This window comes from Marmota marmota, unplaced genomic scaffold, assembly GCF_001458135.2.
Source record: "Marmota marmota marmota unplaced genomic scaffold, marMar, whole genome shotgun sequence".
Taxonomy (NCBI): domain Eukaryota; kingdom Metazoa; phylum Chordata; class Mammalia; order Rodentia; family Sciuridae; genus Marmota; species Marmota marmota.
In genome coordinates this window covers 20,246,377-20,267,074 of record NW_026000026.1, presented here as the reverse complement: position 1 = coordinate 20,267,074, position 20,698 = coordinate 20,246,377, and positions in this window count along the sequence as shown.

Below are 20,698 nucleotides of genomic sequence, written 5' to 3'. Positions count from 1 at the left end.
AGCAGTCCCTGGCCCAGGCGAGCCGGCCAGTGTCCCTTCCTCCGCGTCCAGCAGCCACTGGAGCCTCCGTCTCTCCAGCTGTGCAAAGGGGAGGGGGCGTGGGGGTGGCGGTGGCGGTGATGGTGATGGTGATGGTGATGGTGTTGGTGTTGGTGGTTTTCTTCCCCCTCCAAGTCGGGGTTGGACCCCAGGGCCTCGCACAGCCAGGCGAGCACTCCTCCACGCCCCAGCCCTTTTTCAGAATTTTAGTTTAGAGACAGGGTCTTGCTAAGCCCCCCAGCCTGGCCTGAACTTGGGATCCTCCTGCCTCGGCCTCCCAGGAAGCTGGGGTCGCAGCCCCACGGCCACTCAGGACCCACCTCTTAAATTGGATTGGTGGGCTTCCGCCCTAAGGGGGTTCCTCCGTGAACTCCTCTGCTCATCCTGACTGCCCAGTTCAGGACTTTGAGATGATGGTGTCTGTTTGAAAGTGCCGTTATCTGACTTGGGGCCATTGTTCCTACAGGAGAGAGAATGAGCAACTAGGTGGTGGTTTCTGTGGTGTGAAAGCTAAATGCATTGGGTGATTAGATGACCAGGGCACAGCCCTCTTTAAAGGGATGTGTCCTCAGCCTGAAGATGTGGCAAGGCCAGTAGGATCACAAGTTTAAGACCAGCCTGGACAACTGAGTGAGACCTTGTCTCAAAATAGAAAAGGCTGGGGATGTGGCTCAGTAGTAGGGCACACTGGGTTCAGTCCCCAGTACCTGATGGCGGTGGTGATGGTGGTGGTGGTGGGACCCCAGAGAGCTACCTTACTCCTCTACACAACTAGAAAGCACATTCTGTGAAGCACAACACAGGTCCCCCACCAGACACCCAAACTTCCTGTGCCTAGATCTTGGGCTTCCCAGGCTCCAGAACTGAGAAAAATAAATTTCTGTTGCTTAGAAGTCATCAGTCTAAGGCATTTTGTTATAGGAATCCAAATGGACTAAGAAAATGCCCAAAGTTATTTCTGATTGGAGGACTCAGGGATTCATCCATTTATTTATCAAATGCCGCGCCAAGCGCTGGGTCAGAACAAGACAGAGTCTCTCTTCTCATGTAATATAGGATCTAGTGGGCAAGACAGGTAAAACACAGATAAGCAGAAAAAATAACTGAGTGAGGTGACTACTGAGCAGGAAAGACATGAATGTTGGCATTAGGAACTGCAGAGGGATCACTTAGGACTGATGATTTAGAAGGGGAATGAGATGCCTTGTTCTGAGAGGGAGGAATTCAAAGAACAGCATGTGGGGTAGCAGCCTGGGTAGAGAAACAGAGCTCTAGGCTGTGGGAACAACATGTACAAAGGTCCTGAGGTAGCATTAAGGTGAAGGAAATTGGGGCTGAGTGAAGAACTGAAAAAAAGAGAAGCATGGTGGTAAGGGTTAAGTCCAAAGCCCAAGATTTATCCATGGCCCAACTCTCACCCCCATACCTCCATAGGGAACCAGTGTTTTAGCAAAGGGAACCTGAGCTAGGAGCCACCCATCTTGCCACGTAACTTTTGGCAAGTTCCTTCACATCCCTTGGACCTTCGTTTGCTCATCATTCATTTGAGACCAACAATCCCTCCATAGTTCAACTACACCACACCGCCCTTGAGGATCCCTTGATGATGTTTATTAGGCAATGACAAACCCCTCTACAACCCACAGGAGAGCTGGGTTTTGGTATCACTAGTGCACGTGTTCAGGAGAGAGACTTAGGTCTGGTGCAGAAATCTGCAGGAGTTGGGGGTGGGGGTGTCATAGTTTGGAGGGTAGAGTCCCAGGTTGCAGTGAGACAGAATTAACATAACAGCCAGTATTCTGGGGTTGCAGGCAACAGAAACAGATTCTAACTTAGTTAAGAAGAGAAAGTGTGGATTGGAAAGGTATCAGGTGCTCACAGAATCAGTGAGAAGGCTGGGGGTCCATCCTCTGGAAGGCACAGGGACAAACAGGATGCTCCAGGGGCCGTGAGTCTAGAGGAACAAACTGGAAACCCCGGAGACGGATGGAATCGCGCCAAGACAGACAAACGCACCATGACAGAACTTCTCCCAAAGAACTTGCAGATACTTTTCTACATGGACGAGTCACGAGTTTAGATTCAATTATTGTCCTCATTTGTAGAGCTGAAGAAGAGATTGTCCATCACCAGATAAAGAGGAAACTGTGGATTTCAGAACTGGACAAAACCATGCAATTCTAGAGTCTGTTGTTCTCTAGGTGGCTGTGGGACCTGAATGAATCCCAAGCGTTCTCCCTGCCTTGGGCCACTGCTTGCTACATTCAAACCCTGAAAAGAGAGATTCTAACAGGGTCATGTGCCCAGGCCCCCACTAGGACTGCATATGCCAGCAATAGCTGGTCACCCAAGAGAAAATTAGATGAATAAGGAGGAGGAATGGACATGAGATAGTCTATAAACAACGAGTGCCAGGCCTGTCCACCCCCTGGACCCCAACACCCTTCATACCCTTATGCACATGCATGTTCTTCCAGAAATATACTCTACCGATGTGATACAATTTTACATGCAACCCACACTGCAAACGCACACACACACACATACACACACAGACACGCCCCTGTGTGGTTTGGACCCTTGGTATGTGTGAACTCGAAAAGGCTAAGCTGTCTATATCTCAGATTCTTCCTTTGGAAAGAACAGAAACAAACAGAATAAGACTTCTTCATGGGGACTGTGGTGGGGGATTAAATAAGTTGGTGAATGTAACTTGCTTTGCCCTGCGCCTGGTACCTGGCAGATTTAATATGCAGGACGTGAAATAGTGTTTGTTTATGTTTAGGGATCGATGGTTGGGAAATCAGCCTCCAATACGCAGGTTCAACTATGGGACTGGGCTTAGTTCATCTCTCAGGGACTTTCCAGAGAATTTTCCAAGGACCATTCAAGCATTCACTTCCTCTCTCATTGGCAAATGAATAACTGAATCATGCTCCGATTGCTACACTAGATTTTGAGAAATAACAAAATTCATCACTTGTTTGACAGAGGGTGGAGTGGAGAAAATGGAGAAGGGATGTGGAGGTGGTCTCTGCAGCTGATTTTCTGGGTGGTCCTGGGTAGATCCCTCCCTTCTTGGAGCTAGAGTTTCCTCAGCCTTGGAAGTTATAATCTCTCCTCAGGAAGAGATTGTAAGAATCCCGTGAGATAATGCATTGAAAGAGCTTAAAATAGTGCCAGGAAAAATAGATCCTCAGCAAATGGCAGTTCTACCTATGATTTTTGAATTCCCAGGACCAGGTTCAAGGACACCTCACCAGAGGTCAGACTTATTTGGGAGAAGGGAGCCACCTAATTTAAGCAGAATATTATGGGATTCAGGATACATTCACTTATTCAATAAATATGCATGTTTCTACTGTAAGGATGCCAACTACTTAGTACACATGTATACACTTACCTTCACCTACCCACGAGAGACATCAAGAATCAATCATGGAACTTCCTGTTGAATCCAGAAGCAACTTCAGAATCCTCCTCAACACAGAGCACAGACAGCTGCTGCCAACCAATATGATTTCTCATGGATTCCATGTTTACATGTCATCTGAGGTCTAAGATGTATAAGGCAGACTGGCATTGAAGAAGATACAGGCTCTAAAGCAGAGCCTGGTTGTAATAATAAGCCCTTGTAATAATAAGTAGGTCCTAAGGCAGTGTCTCAGTCATGGAGAGCCCTCTTCAAGACAGGATCCATGATACATGGATGCCATCAGGATATGCGTCAGCACTTGAGCCACGGCTGCATGCTTTCTGGGCAGCCCCTATCAAGCACTGTAAATAAGAAAGGGTCTTAGTCCATTTTCTGTTGCTATAATAGAATACCTGAGACCAAGTAATTTATAGAGAAAAAGAGGTTTATTCAACTCATGATTCTGTAAGTTGGAGAGTTCAATCTGGTGAAGGCCACAGTTCAAGGGTTCCACAAGTCCTCTTAATGTGGGACTCTTCTATGAATAACCTCTGCCACTGCTCCCTGTTGGGCTTCTGGATAAGATTTTCTCAGAGCTGCGCTGCAGTCTGCAGCTCTTTCTACCCAGTCTTCCTCCTTCCCTGGCTCCTTTAACAGACCTCAGGTCTGCACCGGGGTCCAGTGGCTCTCTCTTTCTCCCTCTGCCCCATCTCCCCTTCACCATCATGGCCCTTAGCCCATTAATCTCTTGGACATCTCTGCCTCTGCCATCTGTTTCCCAGGGGGCGCGGCAGCATGAACGCCGAGCTGCAGAAGGCTGGGTGGAGAGTGGTGCTCTCTTGGGTGGATGGAAGTGCCGTGGCGACTGTGAGAGTCGGGGTCAGTGAGTGACAGGCAAGGGGACGGCGGGACACAGCAGAACTACCCTGGGCCCCACCCTCCCCATCCAGGACTTGACCGCCCTGATTGCAAGTGACAGAAACTCAACTCAACCTCGCTTCCGTGAAAGGGGCTCTAAGGGTCTCCTAAGTGAGACGTGGTGCCAGGTCGTGGTCCCTAGGGCAGGACAAGGGCTCAGTGCAGCAGTCCTAGCTCGAGGACGGAACTTTTTCCTGACACCAAAATGGTAACCCCCGTTGGCCTTGCTTCCGTCACGTGTCCACTTGTGACCCAATCTCTGTGCCTAGGGTAATGAGGAAATTCTGATCGGCTAGAATAGCTTCTGTGCCCACCCCTGGGTGACCACACAGGATGGTGTCTCCACCCGGGTCTTCCTGGACCGGGGAGGGGTTCTTCCAGGAAACTAAGGAGGGGCCTGGGTACACAGGCCAGATGCTCCTGCCTCGGCCTCCTTCAGCCTCCCGAGTAGCCGGGGTCATGGACGGTCGGTGCCACCACGCTGGCCAGTGTGGGAGAGAAAAAAGCATGAATCGGAGGGACCCAATGGAGTCCAGGAGGACCCCCCTGAGGGCTTAAGCTGAGACTCAAAGACCGGGAGCATCCACTAGTGACAGACCTGAGGGACAGTCGGAGGAACAGCACATGCAAAATCCCTGTGGCACGAGAGCATTTCAGAAGAGGCCCCGAGTGACAGGCTCAGGGGTGACAGAGAAGAGCAGGCTGGGCGAGGCCTGCAGACCAGAGAATTCGAATTTTCCCCTTAGAGCCACAAAAAGCCATGGTGAGAGGGAATTAAAGAGGTGGTAATATGATCAGATTACCAGATTAGCCCCCAGCCCTCCCCAAAAAGATTCTTCTAGTTACTGGCTGGAAGAGATAGCAGGAGGGGGCAGGGACACAGGGACTTCTGCCAGCAAGGGACTGCCATAGGGGCTGGAGAGGGTCAGGCTCCCAGTGTATCCGAAGCCAAGAGTCGGGGTTCTAGGAGGATTGGGGGCTGGAGGCCTGGAGGCAGGGGGCACTGAGGGCCAATCAGTGTCCCGACCCACAGGTCCTTAGCCTCTGTCCCTGGGTCCTGCTGTCCCTCTTTTCCTCCCAGTCCAGCCCTTCCTTGTTTCTGTGGGACCAACTCCAGTGACTCATCCGGGACCTGGGCTTCTTGTTCAGCTGTCACTGACCCCTGGTGGCTTTGGGCTCCTGGGGCCTGTAGGTCTCTTCCCTGGTCATCTGGGGAGGGAGTCATAGCCCTGCAGCTGCTGGGGGGGGGGAGTCTAGAGGGGAAGGAGCTGGGACCCTGCCAGCCCTGAGCAGCGGCTTCCCTGCTTCTGGTTTTGCTCATCCTCCCCCCCACCCTCAACCGGGGAATCCCCTTTTTGCAAGTCCTGTTTGTCTTTCCAGACTCCCTCTCCTTGGGGCCCAAGGTGACCTTCCTCCCTCTGCTTAGCAGCACCTCACCTCTGGTGGGGAGGCAGGGGTCACTGATGGAGTCGTAGAGACCGATATGGTAGCAGCCTCAAGGAGGAAACCAGTGACCAACTCGAGGTCAAGCCAGAAGCGGTTTCCCAGAGGAAGGGACATTTGCACTGAAATAGAAGGAATGGAAGTTCCCTATGGGGAGAAAGATGGAAAAGTATGTCAAGCCAAAGACTCAGCCCACAGCTCGCCACTGCCATGCGTGAAAAGGGACCCAGTGCATACAAATGTTTGTTGACCGGCTGAATGTTTGCAGGGAAGATTAAGAAATCTGGTGTGGCTGCATCAGAGTTTGCCAACTGGCAGAGCACACACCAGGTCAGGCAAACAGAAGTTTAAAAAGCCTAACATGGAAAGAGTTGTCAACATCTAGAAATTGGGAGGCCTCACCTAAACTCCTCGTCCTCCTTCCAGGCACCACTATCCAGCTCTCCAGAGCCCCTGCCTGGCTCACCGGCCCATCCACACTTCTTCCTGGAGGCTGGGACTTCTGAGTTTTCACCCCTGATCTAGCGCTGCCGCTCCTTCCGGTTCAGGACTATAAACTGTTCACTGGTCTAGGCATACAGCAGGAGCTCAAGTGCTTGTCAAGTAGGTGGATGGGTTCCCACAAATTTCTTAATGCTCCTTCCTTTAAAAGGTGAAGTCCCCTTCAGTGTGGCCTGGACTTTGAGACCTGTAAAGATGTGGAGGAAGTAATAGTGTCTGACTTCAGAGTCTAGGTCATTATGGCCTCTACATTGCTGTTTCTTGGATCACTTGCTATGGAGGAAGCCAGCCACCATCTTGTTAGGACACTCAAGCAGCCATGTGGAAACACCCAGGTGGTGAGGACTGGGGCCTCCTGCCATCAAGCCAGCGTGATTACCTGTCATGTGAGTGAGCCCAGCCCATTTAGAAGTGGATCCTCAGCCCAGCCCAGCCTTGGATGACTGCAGCCCCAGACCACAACTTGACTACAACCTCACAAGAGATCCCGAACTAGAACCACCCAGTGAAGGTGCTTCCAAACACCAGATCCACAGATACTATGGGAAACCATGAGTTTATAGCTGTTTCTGGCTCTGAGTTGTGAAATAGTTTGTTAAGTATCAATAGACAACTAACAACAAATGGATAGATGGATGGATGGGTGGAAGGATGGATGGATGCACAGATAAAAGGTGTACTAGGTAGGAGTGGAGGGTCCATGGGGAAAGTTAGGGAAAATCTCAAGTGGGTTTGGTGCCCTGGAGAGCTGGAAGAAGTTTCTAATCCAGGAGTGCCATGGTCACTCTAAGTTTTAGGCTGGTCGCTGAGATAGCCAGGCAGGGGAGGATAGAGTAGATGAGCCTTGAGCCAAAGGGTCAACAAAAACATGGGCCAACCATCCTGGAAGACAGGGTGCCCTGTGTCTCAACCCCAGCTTCCCCCAGCAGCAGTCCCCACTGTCCTTCCCACCCCAGGGTCCTCGGCCTGGCAGGGCCTCTGAACAGTGGAGAAGGTCAGGACTCTGGCATTTCTCAGAAGCCTCGTCACCCTCCTCACTCAGAGCCTTCTTTGTCATGGGAGCATTCCTCCCTCAGCTGGTGGGGACTCACAGCAGGGCTGGTGGCCTTCAAGAATCAGAAAGGGGAAGAGAGGAGCTGTGACCCTCTGGAGACCTCAGAGTCCCCAAAGGCATGGTGGCTACCACAGTCACCAACCACCCTCAGGGCTAGGCCTACCCTAAGGCCCACTGTGTCAGCATGGTTTGGATGACGCAGCTCACGTCCTGGAGAAACAGATGCAGAGGGACTGACCCATAGAAGGTTTAATGTCACTCAAAATTGGGTTAAAATGCCATTTCTCATCTATTATGTTCAAAGCCAGACAGCACATGTTAGGGAGGCTCTGGGCACATAGTCACAGTCGTACATTGTGGGTGGCTGCCGTGGTTTGGATCTGGAATGTCCCCCCAAGGCTCATGTGTTAAGGGCTTGGATCCCAACGTGGTGCTGTTAAGACATGGTGGAGCCTTTGGAAGGTGGGCCTAGGCAGAGGTCTTAGGTCTTAAGGTACCCTCAAAGAGAGTGCTGGGAATCCAGCCCCTTCCTATTTCTCTTTTTTTCACTTCCCCACCATAAGATGAACAGCTTTCCTCTGCCACATACTTCCTGTCATAATGCACTGCCTTGCCACAGGCCCCCAAAGCAACCGAACCCTCTGACTGTGGACTGAAACCAGGAGCCAAAATAAACCTTCTCTCTCTAAGTTGATTATCTCAGGTATTTTGTCACAGTAATGGAAAACTGACCAACACCTGAAGATGCCAGGTGGCCGCAGCCTTTATAAAGGGAACTGGTCCTATCCGATGAAACAATGTGTGCATTTATCTTCTGACCCAGTACTTTTACATCTAGGATATACTACACTGGCAATGTCATTCCACAGTACAAAAAAAAAAAAAAAAGAACAGCAACAACCACCTCATACACAATGTTATTCATTATCAAGTTCATCAAAGCATTATTTTAATGCCAAAATGTCCATTCATATAAAACTGGATGAAAAAACTAGGATATCATACAAGCGGATGTTAAGCACATGGCCTATATAGAGGGATTTACAACATATATGGTTAAGCAAAAAAATAAAATTAACGTATAAAGGATTGTATATAGTATGCCACCTTTCACTTAATAAAAATATTTTAAGAAATTCATTATGGAAAAGAAATTCAGAAAGGAAAAAAAAACAGAAACTAATTGAAAATGGTAGCTCTTAGAGACTTGGTGGGAATGCAATGGAGAAAAAAAAAAGAGAAGGGAATGACATTTCCCTGAATATATTTTTATATGGTCCTGACTTTTTAACCATGTAAATACACGTTAAAAAATAAAATTAAATAAAAAGATAGTAGTGTAAACTCTAAACTTAAAAGAATAGAAAAAAAGATGAACTTAACTATCAAATTAATAACATAATCACACAAAGAAAATAATGAATTCAAGTAACTTTAGCCCTAGAATTCTAGTGCATTGATGTTGTAATTCTGAAATCACTATCTGTGTGTTGTACGATGGAAGGAAGGGATAGACACATCCATGTTTTAGGGATTACAGTTCTTACTATGGGGAAAGGAAGTTAAAAATAGGGAAAGGGAGAAGCTGTGTGTCTTTGAATTGTAGTTGGAGAATTTGGCACAAGTAACCAGGGAACAGCAACATCCCCACAGCAGTGAGCACACTTGGCGCCAGATCTTGGTTCCTAAGTGCCATTCTCCACTCAACGAAACCATCATCCCTGGAGAAATGGTAGAGTCCAGCCTCCTGCGTCACAAAGCAAGTGAGCTCAAGGACTGATGTGGCCAAGTCAAGAGGAGCCAAGTCCAAGGGGCTCCCTCTAGCCCCAGTTCTCACAATCTGATCATCAGAAGAAGGGCTTGGGCTCTCTCTGTTTGAGCAAGAGATTACAAACAAGTAAGGAAGTAGGCTGATTCATGAGCTACAGACTAGAGTTGGAGATGGTAGAGTAATAGAGAGATAGATAGGGGTAGATTGATAGATACATACAAAATATTTATACAGAAGTTAGCATAGACACATGTATTTCTTGCTCAGTGAGCCAAAGGGGGCTCAGAAGTCCCTGGCATCCCAGGAGCAATGAGCACACCAAGTACCCAGATCTTGGTGTCTAATCCCATTCTCCAGTAAGGGAAACCAGGACTCCTTGGGAAAACACCTGGTTCTAGGTCTGAGATAGGAAATATACAAGATGACCCTAGAGCATCCCATAGCATCAAAAGGTTAAAACAGACGTAAGAGCCCCCACAGTGGTGGAGGAATGACAAAGGGACACAGGAAACAGTTGAAAGACCTTCTAATGACCAATGCTGGAAAGATTTGAGCAAGGAAATAAAGCATTATGTTGATAGAAGTAAGTGAGTGAATGAGAACAGACAAATTGCCCATGCAGAAGAACACCCAATAATCCCTGTGGGTACCTTACCCTCAAGGAGAGGGAGCACAATTCCCTGCTCCAAAGTGTGAACTGCACTTAGTGACTTCCTCCCAAAGGCTATAGTGTAGGAAAGGGGGAAAAGAATGACTACTGACAGATACGACTTCAGCCAGGTGATCAGGGTCCATTTCAACAGTGGTAAGTCTTGTGGATAGTATGTATGCTGATATACCGTGCACCGAAGGGTACAGAGGCCCTCCACTTTGACCCCTTCTGTCTTGCAAGATGCACAGAAAGGGCCACGGTCTTCTCTGAGGCCACACAGAATATCCATGGTAGAGTCAGGATTTGAATCCATGATCCTGACCTCTAGCCCAGGGATCTAGCCCCAAACTGTGGAATGCTGGGAATGGCAGGTGCCCAGGAGGCTTCTTTCCAGCTTCATCAGAGCTGCTGCTGTAGGGCACACACTTCACTCACTTCACAGGGAAGCTGGGGTACACTGGGGGCTTGGAGGGAGTGTAGAATCTGCCCACATGATCTTGCAGGAGTAGAACTGCAGAAGAATAGTCCCCAAGCCAGTGCCCTGGCACCCGCCTGTAATCCCAGCAGCTCAGGAGGTTGAGGCAGGAGGATCATGAGTTCCAAGCCAGCCTCAGCAAAAGGGAGGCGCTAAGCAACTCAGTGAGACCCTGTCTCTAGTAAAATACAAAATAGGGCTGGGGATGGGGCTCAGTGGTCGAGTGCCCCTGAGTTCAATCCTTAGTACCTCCCCACCCCAATAATAAACTTCTCTTAAAACAAAACAAAAAAAAGAAAATAGTTCCCGAGCCACCTCCCCCAAAAGCCTCGGTTTAGCCCGCCTTTCTCATTCCCCCGGGATTCCCAGCACTGATGTCTCCCTCCCAGAATCCTCGGCTTCCGGAACCTCCTTTCCTCTCTATGGCCCCATTTCAGGGACCGGGGACACCCAAGGACATCCCAGACCTCTTCCCTCAGTGTGAAAAAACTGGGCGAGTGCTCCAGTGACGGGAGGGGGCCGGTCACGCTGGCCTCACCCCTCCAGCCAGCTGAGATCCAAGCTGCCCATGAAAGGGCTCCATTGTCCAGGGCAGCTGTGCTTGTTTTTCTTCCTGAACTCAGTCTGCAGCCCTGGTGGGGAGGGGGTGGGGGAGGCGGTCACTTTTCTTCCTGTCCCCACCCTGGAAGTCCTCCAGGACTGTCCCCTAAGGCCCTCAAGTGCTGCTTCTGCTTTCTGGTTTCTTACAAAGCAGGATCTCGGATCTGCAGAGTGGGAAGAGGCTCCAAAGCCAGAGTTCCAGGTGTTGTCACATCAGAGTGACCTGCGGGGGTTCATTGCAGTCACATATTCTGAGCTTCCCTGGGAAGCTCAGAATCCTAAGGGCCAGAACCAGAAACTGCAGTTTTAATAAACATAGCTAGTACATCAGACCCTTGTTTATAAAGACTGAAAAACAACAGGACACAGAGAGGAACGGGGACCTCTTAGGATCACAGGTATGGCTGCTTAGGTGTGGCTGGACCCAGTCTAACCAATGGACTCATTCACTCATTTATCACAACATACACTCAGCACTGACTCTACCAGGCCCTTTGCTAAGGATTTCCCAGAGAGGGGATTTGCTCATAAGATGCTCACAAGAAAGCAAACAAACAAGCCCATTCTTCAAAAGCCCAGCAATAAGTACTGCATTTGAAAGGTCCTGGGCAGGAGGCCAGGAATGGGCATATGGAGGAAGTGAGAACCTAGCAGGCAAAGAGGTAGTGGTTAGGCCGGGTGCAGTGGCACACACCTGTAATCCCAGTGGCTTGGGAGGCTGAGGCAAGAGGATCGCAAGTTCAAAGCCAGCTAAGCAACTCAGTGAGACCCTGTCTGTAAATAAAATACAAAATAGGGCTGGGGACGTGGCTCAGTGGTCAAGTATCCTGAGTTCAATCCCTGGTACCCCCACCACCACCAAAATAAGAGGCAATGATGAGGGAAAGCTGCCCAGAGGAGGTGGTGACGCAAGCAGAATTTGAAAGGAGCCATAGGAGTAGACTGCAAAGGAGGAAGGGCCCAGGCAGATGGATCAGCATGAGCTAAGGCTTGAAGGTGAGAAGCAGCGTGCTGTGTGGGCGGCCAAAAGCAGATCTGAGTCTCTGGAGTCCAGTGTTGGAGGCAGGAAGAGGAAAGAAATCCACTCATTTATTATGTCCTCTAACATAATGGAGCCAATTGAGGTGCTGGGCACCATGAACAAAGCAGACCAAGTCTCTGCCGTCTGGACCCTCACATTCTAGTGGGAAAGAGAGAAAAATTCACACTGATAAGCAAACAACTGCATAAGATTCGTGATGAAATGGGTGTCAGGGGTGGGATTAGAGCTGGGTGAGGGGCTGAGGGTTCTCATTTTTTGAAAGGCAGGCAGGGAAGGCTTCTTTGAGAAACGGCCATTAGTAAAGACTTGAAGGAAGTAAAGCAGAATGGAAAAAATCAAGTGAAGGGTGTTCTAGGAAGACTGAGCAGTGTGTGCAAAGGTCCTGCAGGACAAGGGGCAGGAGGCAGGAGGGAGGTTGATGGTCTAATTCAGGAGGAACTTATGGGACATGCTAAGAATTCTTTTCTTTTTCTTCTTCCTCTTGTAAAGTGTAAGAAGCCATCAAAAAGTTTAAGCCAGGGAGGAGCATAGTCAAGTTTAGATTTCAAAGTTGCTCTGACTGCCCTGCAGGAAATGGACAGGGCAGCAACAGAACATCCAGTAAGGAGGCTGCTGTGGTGGCCCAGGCAGGAGGAGATAGTGGGTGGCACTGTGGGCAGAGGGTGGGGGGTGTGGGGGGGATGAGGAGGAGAACACAAAGGCTAAACTCACTATCCAGGAGGCTGGTAGGTGGCAGGGCCACTTCTTAGGTGGAGATGCATGCATGTCCAAGGATGAGCATAACGGGGGAAAAGATATATTTTGTTTTGAATTCCTGAGTCTGAGGCTTTTCTGAGATCTCCCTGACCAGGGCGATGCTGATCTGGAGCTCTAGAGAGATCTGAGCTGGAGAGAGGAGGTATTGGCAGTATGGGGGACGCCTGAGGAGAGGGCTTGGCCCACTAGGCATTGGAGAGGGCTGTGACTGTTGAGTGGAGAGAGAAGGGGGCTCAGGACAGAACCTCAGACTCCAGAAAGCCCCAGGGTTTAAGGAGGGACTTAAAGCCCACAAGAGAGCCAGAGAAAGAGTTGTCTCCCCCCAAGGAAAGTGAGGAAGAGTCTTTCAAGTGGAACCAAGGAGACTTTAATGGGAGAGGGGCATGCAGTGTTAAGGCTGCTCAGAGACCTGGCAAGTCTAGAACTCAAACAGGCCCACGGAATTCTGACCTACAGTAAACAGAAAGGACTGATGTGGAACTGTCTTCAAAGTTGTGTTAGGTACCTATTCCCAATGACTCCACAGCTCAGCAGCTTAAAGCAGCCATGAACTTTTATGGCGTCTCACGGTTTCTGTGGGTCAGGAATTCAGGAATGGCTTGGCTGGGTGGTTCTGGCTCAGAGTCTCTCATGAGGTTGCAATTAAGACGTTGGCCGGGGCTACAGTCATCTGAACGTTTGATGGGCTAACAGATCTGCTTCCAAGGTGGCTCACTGACATGGCTGATGAACTGGTGCTGGCTGTTGGCAGAAGCCCTCGGTTCCTCCTGGTCTAGACCTCTGCAAGGGGCTGCCTGAGTGTCCACACAGCATGGCCACTGGCTTCCCCCCAGAGCGGATGACCCCAGAGAGAGCAAGGGGTCCACCATAACGTCTTATGGCCTGACCTTGGAAGTCGCACGCTATTTCTTCAATATCCTACCAAGATCAGCCCTGTTCACTGTGGGAGGCAGAGATGGCGGGGGATCATCTTGCACGCTAGTTTCCACAAAGAAAGTGTAAAAGAAGTCTGCTTGGCAAGGAATGATTTGTGGACATTTTAAAAGACCACCCATCCATGTAACATATGATAACCATTTGCTTGTATTTTCCTAGGACTGCCTTCAGAGTTGTATTAGTTGTGTCTGAAAGGTAATGCTTTTCACTGCTTACATTTTTTGTGTCTCTTATGGTTTGGGTATGAGGAGTCCCCCCAAAAAGCTCATGTGTTAATGAAGGAATGTTCAGAGGTGAAATGATTCGATTATGAGAGTTGTAACCTAACCAGTGGATTAATCCATTTGACGGGTGCGTCATTTGAATGGATTACTGGGAGGTGACTATGGTCAGGTAAGGCATGGTTGGAGGAAGTAGGTCACTGGGGGTGCGCCCTTAGGGATTGTATTTTGTTCCTGGGTCCTTCTACTTTCCCCCCACCCCCTTTTTTGCTTCCTGGCTGCCATGAACTGACACGTTTCCTCCACCACGCCCTTCCACATGATCTTCCTCACCTTAGGCCTTGGAGTTGGCCAACCATGAACGGAACCTGGGAAACTGTGAGCCAAAATAAACTTTTCCTCCTCTAAATCGTATTTTGGTCTCAGCAACAAAAAGCGGACTAACAGAGTCTTTTACATTTTCCCCCTGCTCTGATAAATATATTTTAAATAATGACCAGATGGCCAAAAGGAGTATCCGCCGAGTTGGGAAAGGCTTTCTTTCATTTATTCGAACAACAAATATTTATTGAGCTGCTGCTGTGTGCCAAGTATTGTTTTTGGCATGGGAAATGGTGAAATGGACACAGCAAAGTTCAGCTTCCCTCCTCAGCGGGTTAGTCTGCAAAGGCTGCGAGACGCAACGCCGCAGATGTGTTATTTTCTCATAGTCCCGAAGTCCAGACTCCAGGGGCAGCAGGGTTGGTCCCTTCTGAAGGCCACAGGGAAGGAGCTGTTCCAGGTCTCCCTCCGTGGCTGGTGGGCAGCCATGTTCATGTCCCCGCGGCCTCTTTCCTGTACACAGGCAGGTCCAGATTTCCTGCTAATAAGGCCCAGTCGTGTTGGCTTAGGGCCCATCCTAATGACCTCTCAACTCAAATGCCTTCGTAAAGGCCATTTCTTCAAATAAGGCCACATTCTGTGTACCTGGTCTGTGTGTGTGTGTATGGGGGGAACTTAAACATAAATTTGGGTTGAGCAGAGAAATAGAGAGTGACACTGAGGAGGAAATCAAGGGGAGACCTGGAATCAAGGGGCAGTCTGGTCTGACCTCACAATAGAACAACCTGTAAGCTGAGAAGAACCAAAGAAATACTAGAAAGGAAGGGCGAGTCCCCTGGGTGGCATGGCCCTCCTCCTGCACAGGGGCAGGGGACAGGGTTCGGGGTGCTGCATGTGCACGTAGTGGTGGGGAGCTGCTGAGAAGCAGGTATCTTGAGGTGTTAGGAGGGAGAAGACCCAGGACTCAGTGGGGGACTCTGGAATCTGAGGGTGGGGCTCCCCGTCGTCTCTCAGCCCCTGGACTCCCTGTCTGGTCCTCCCCAGCCCTGATCTTCTGTCCTTCCTGCTCCTCCCCATCTCTCAGGCCTCTGGGACTCTCCCCCACCCCAGCTGTCCCATCCATCAACATTGCTGTGTTCTCTCTGGCTCCACCCCTGTGCCCCTGCCTCCATGACCTGGGACCTCAAGCCCGTGGTCAAGGCAATCTTCATCTGGTCAGGAAAGTTCTGGCTCGCACCTAGGATGATATTTGAAATTCCTTAGAAACTGTGCTGTATCTCATCACATCATTGGATCCAGCCCTGCCTTGTGAAAATCCTCCCGGGATATCCCACAGGTCAGAGAACGGAATCCGGACTCTTCAGAGAGGCCACCAGGCCCTGCATGGTCCAGCATCCAAATTACTAAAACAAGAACAACAACAAAAACTTTACCTTGAATTAATTTTAGATTTCTAAAAGAATGGCAAAGACAGTATGAAGAATTCCAGTGTACTTTCCACCTGTTCCTCGACGTGTTAACATATTTATCAAAACTAAGAAATTAATAATGACACATGATATATTACTTCTAGAGTGAATAAAATGACTGTGGATCTTGTTTTCATTTTTACTGTAGAACATGCCACAGATACAAGACATTCATGTACCATTTGAAGAATGATGATTAATACCCTTGAACACAACAACGTATTTAAGAAACTGAACATTACTATCACCTGTGGGGAGCTGCCACATGGGAACCGAGCGCCCCTTAGCCTTGAGCAATGAGATCGGGGAGACGTGGCAAGCCAGCCCTGGGCTGTGTGTGTGTGAATTATGAGCATCGAGTGCACAGGGGACTGAACCCATGTTTGGGCCGGCGACATATGTTTTTTTTCCCTCCCTCTGCCTATGATCCCCACACAGCACATGAGATGGGCGTGGCCTTCTTAGGTGTCAGTCAACCTGCTGACAGGGACATCAGGAAGCTACATCGGAAAAACCTGACCCCTTGCCTCATCTGAATGGCTTCTTCCCAATAAAAGGGGTCAGCATGTGCTCCTCGCTCTCTTTCTTGCCTGTCTTGCCCCCCTTATGGGAGCTGCAGCTGGGGAGCGGTCACTGAACCCAAAGAAAAGGTACTTTCTGTGTCTGTGTCTTTATTTAGTCCCCAAATTCACCTGGAGTGACCCTGACCTGTGTCGTCATGTGATCTGACTGTCACCCTCAACGCTTCCAGAACTACTAGCTTGGAATCCTTTGGGAGGATCTGATCAGATCCTCCCATCCCAAGAATTGTATCTGGGAGTGTTTATGGAGGTAACTGGTAACAACCTGGAGAAGCTAATGCTAATGAAAGAAGCAGTTATTACTTATGGTTCCCAGTAGAAGGGGACGGCATTGCCACATGGGGCCATGTGGAAAGGCATGAGGTCAGGCCAGGAAGCAGGAGCAGGAGCCAAGCCCAGAGGTTTGATTGGGGGTTTCCATGGGAAAGGCAAGACAGGGCAGAGCAATCCTCCTGGTGCTAAGAGCCAAATATATGATGCATGGCATTTTTGGTCGAAAGGTGACGCCAGCTAGCCATTGAGATGATATGATTATGTTAAGATTTGCATTCATATGGATATTGGACTCCTGCTGTTCACCTAGGCCTGCTACAGGACTCCTGGAGAGTTCCCATTGGTTGGGGAAGTACAGTAGGAGGGAGTTCCGGGGGAGGAGCTCTCTCTGCGGGTCCGAGAGGAGGCCGCGTGGGTGGAAAAAATCTTCCCGGGCGCGTACCGGACATTGGCGGCAGTTTCAAAAAATAAAGTTTGTTCCTGCTTGAGTGGCTCATGATTTTGTGCCCAGCCAGACTGTGGCAACTGGTGGCCCGTACGGGGAACGCCTGAAGCTTGGAGGTGAGTAAAATTGCTCGTCCCTGAGGGAAGGCAACAAAATGGGTGACCATTTCAAAAAACAATGTGTTCTCGTTTTGATTTATCTTGTTTTTGTTTCAAGCTGCCTATCCCTAGAATTTTCTCAGGCAAACTGGGAAAAATGGTTGGCTCAAGGTTTGAAGTTGTTCGGCCCTGAGAAAGAGAAAATTGATACAACTATTCTTTGTTCGGTTTTTGTTTCATTCTGTTTCGGTTTTGTTTTATGCTATCTTATTGGGTTGCGTTACCTTTATAGTAGATTAGAAACTAGTAAAAAACAAACCAAAAAACTGNTCGCCCAATGCTAAAACTAAATATTCAAGGACATGACTTTAATGGGCTACTTGATACAGATGCAGACCTTAGCATCATATCTCGTCAAGAATGGCCGAAACATTGGCCATTACAACAAGCCACTCAAACGCTGAAGCAGGAGCAGGAGCCAAGCCCAGAGGTTTGATTGGGGTTTCCATGGGAAAGGCAAGACAGGGCAGAGCAATCCTCCTGGGAATGGCCACTTTAAGTAATTCCAGCAGGTTTGAGGCTGTAGGGGTGGCTCTCTAGTTACCTAGTGCCAGGCTCTGGCATGACACGGGGCAGAACTACTGGCTTGGAATATGAGAGGCAGGTAAAGGGGCTGGTATAGGCTTGGGACTGGTTGGTTGGAAAATGCAAGCCAGGGGCTGGGGGTGTAGCTCAGTGGTACAGCGCTCACCTCACATGTGGAAGGCACTGAGTTCAATCCTCAGCACCACATAAAAATAAAATAAAGGTATTGTATCCATCTACCTAAAAAAAAAAAAAGAAAGAAAGAAAGAAAAGAAAAAGAAAATGGAAGCCAGGCCACTGATATAGGATAGGGAAAAAAAAAAAAAAAGATAGGAAACAAAAAGAACAGGAAATGTGACTTTAATCTGAAATTCTGCATGCTTTTTGCAGGCCCATCTATCCCCAAATAAATTCTTCTTCTAGGCTTGTCTCTCCTAAATTTCTGGGAAATCTATAAATCTTAGTGTTGCCATAAATGCATCCACTTATGAAAATTAGCTTGTATAGTATTAATTGGTCCATGTAATAAATAGATCAAGCAAAGAGAGATATGAATTTTAAGAAACCAATAATCTAGGGGACTTTCCAATGTTACCTATTGATCAAATAATAGAGACCATGTCAGCCTAAGGATCTTGGAAATGACCAGACACCACACACTGTCTTGTGATTACCAGCTAATGTCACCCCTACATGCCTCCCTTGCCCACCCCTCACCAAATTCTCTTTGAAAGAGGAACATAAGAACCCCCAAAGCATCCCTCACTTCTAAGATGATCCTTATTCTCCCCTGAATGTGTTTCTGCTTTTCTAACTTTCCTAAATTCCCATGTCTCTAACTGATGCATCCTTAAATTTATTTCTCAGATGTTTGTCAAGAATCCCACTTGTAGGCAGGCATGCTGCTGCACGCCTGTAATCCCAGCAACTGGGGAGCCAAGGCTGAAGGATGGTAAGTTAGAGGCCAGCCTGTGGTCCCAGTGAGACTCTGTCTCAAAAATAAATGAAATAGAAAGGGCTGAGATGTGGCTCAATGGGAAAGCACTTCTGGGTTCAATCCCCAATACCAAAATCCCAGAACCCCACTTATTCTGAGTCAAGGTCCCCCTCTCTGGGAACTTCTCAGAACTTTTCTGGCGGCACTCCCAGACAAGCCCTTTGCTGTCTCTAAAAATTGGCTAACCCCTTCTCCCCAAGCCTCTGCCTCCCATGTCCTTACTGTTCTCTGCAATTTGTGTATTTGCATGTGTATGTGCGCGCGCGTGCGCACTCACACACACACACAAAAAAAAAAAAAAAGAAAGAAAGAAAAAATCCCCAAACAAAATATTCCATTGCTTTGTCTGTTTTCAAGCTCTATATAGATGGAATTTTCTGAATATCCTCCTCTGTGATTTGCCTTTCCTCTCAGTCTGCTTTTGGAATGGGTCCACATTGACACAAGCTTACAGCTTCATTCATTTTCGCTGCTGTCTGGTTCATTGTCTGCGTGTTACAATGTATCTATTTTCACAGCTCATGGGTACTGAGTTCCTTCCCCATGAACAGAGCTTCCTGAGTGTTTCTGTGTGATGGCTAATATTCAGTTTCAGGAGCTTCTTTTGGGCCACCTGGGAGTGGAAGCAGGTATATATGTGCACCCTAACCACAATGTAGCATCCATAGCTTTATTGACAAAAAACACAAAATTGTTTTCCAGATTTAACATGCCCATCAGCTCCTCCCAGACTCTTATCTTGCTTCAGAGCTGTTTGGCTTTTACATTTTTGCATACTCAATGGGTAGGGCTCAGAATGATATCTCATTGGTCTTCACCTGTTCTTCCTTGGCTGACGATGAAGATGAGTGCTTCTCTGCTTCCTTTGTTAGATGCTGCCCTTTGGTTAGTTATGTGTGGCAAATACCCAATTGCAGATTGCAACTTGTGTTTTCCTTCTCTTCCTGGGAGTCTTTTGATGAACAGACATGCTCAACTTGTTCATAGTCAATCTTACCAAATGTTTCTGTTTTAAACTTTTGCTTATCATTTAAGAAAAGCTTTATTATAAAAGACCATTCCATAAAGATGCTCTCCTATATTTTATTTTAAAACTATAAAGTTTTACCACTAACATTTAAATCTCTGATCCATCTGGAATGGAGTTTTAATGTGTGGTATGGCATCAGGAGTCATTTCTATTCTCTTCTATAAGAATAGTTAACTATTCTGGCATGGCTGATTGGAAAGATCATGCTTACCTCCTAAATTTGCAATGCAAATTGTGTGGTGGATGGACTTTGCAGGTAGGCAAGAAGAAAAAAATGTAGGGAAAAAGTCCAGTGAAATAAAGCGATATGCAACTAATTCCCCTGTCTAGAAATCTAATGTGAAAAAAAGATCTTGCTCAAAGCTGTTGTTTATAAGAGCCCCAAACCAGAAAGCAAACTAATTGTGTATTCAATAGGAAGGAATGGTTTAAATAAATTTTTGTGCCTCCATGCATTGGAATGTTGTAATCTGTAATTATAATGCAGAAATCTAAAAAAAAAAAAGGTGATAAGTTTTTATGTGGTAACATGGAAATAAATATAGAAAAAAGCAGAACATAGAGCCACACACACGGTACAATCCTCTTGATGTTCACAGACACAGTACGAAGAAGGAAGGGTTTATATTAAACTGTTAGCAGTTTATCTCTGTTTTTGAATTTTCATAATGCTCTCAGACGACCATGACTAAAACACAATTTGCTTTTTCTGTGTTTAGAAAAAAATGATGTTGCATATGCTTATGATTGTACTGTTGGGTCCAACAGCCCATTCCTAAGTCTCTTCTCAAAAGAAATAAAAACTTATGTTCCCACAAAAGCCAGAATGTGAATGTTTATTACAGCTCTGCTCATAGCCAGCCAAAACTCGTGGATGGATAAACAATCTGTGGAGCTGGGTGCAATGGTGCATGCCAGTTATTCCAGTGCCTGGGGAGGCTGAGAGAGGAGTATTGCAAGTTCGAGGCCAGCCTCAGCAATTTAGCAAGGCCCTGTCTCAAAATAAATAGAGGGTTGGGGATGTGGCTCAGAGATTAAGCACACCTGAGTTCAATCCTCAGTACAAAAAAGAAAAA